Consider the following 743-nt stretch of genomic DNA (forward strand, 5'->3'; position numbering starts at 1 on the left):
GAGAGAGAGAGAGAGAGAGAGAGAGAGAGAGAGAGAGAGAGAGAGAGAGAGAGAAATCCCTTCGGGATGAATCAAAATATCATTCATATATAACAACTTATGAATGATATTTTGACAAGCCCAAACGGATTTCTCCCCATCTTCTCTTTTTCAGCATGAGGGGGCAGAGACGGGGGTGTTGCCGATTAGGTGAAGCATGAGGGCATACTTTGTAGAATTTGTTCTAGCTAATGCAACAAATTTTTATTTGGCTGTGGGTTGGACATTAAACAAAAACTATAACTAGCATCCCTCTTTCATCTGAATGGATGGGCCTTGGGAGAATACAATTACCGGTCTTAGTCAGAACAAAACTTATAAAGCATGCCACTGTGCTGACAGGATAAACGATAAGAAAAGATATAATTCATTATATATCTTAAGAAAAAATAATTTCTAACATTTCCATTCCTTTTCATTTTACTTGCTCATCTCATGAATTCATTTTGGCAGGGGCCACTATAAAGTGTGTGTAGGTATGCACTATCCAAGGCACAAATAATCTTGGTCCCAAGCCAAAAGACTAAAACTGAGGGGCAAAAAAGGATTAATATTAGTCAACATGGATTCTTATGAGGACCATATGACACATCAATGTCTCCTCTCTTTACCACAGATTCATTACAGCACATTCTTTTCACTTGAAAACTATATATACACACAACAGCTATAGATATGTCTCCCCTGTCTCACTAAAACTAACA

The sequence above is a fragment of the Oratosquilla oratoria genome, chromosome 5 (genome assembly GCF_046742065.1).
Source record: "Oratosquilla oratoria isolate Oo_2021 chromosome 5, ASM4674206v1, whole genome shotgun sequence".
NCBI classification, from domain to species: Eukaryota; Metazoa; Arthropoda; class Malacostraca; order Stomatopoda; family Squillidae; genus Oratosquilla; species Oratosquilla oratoria.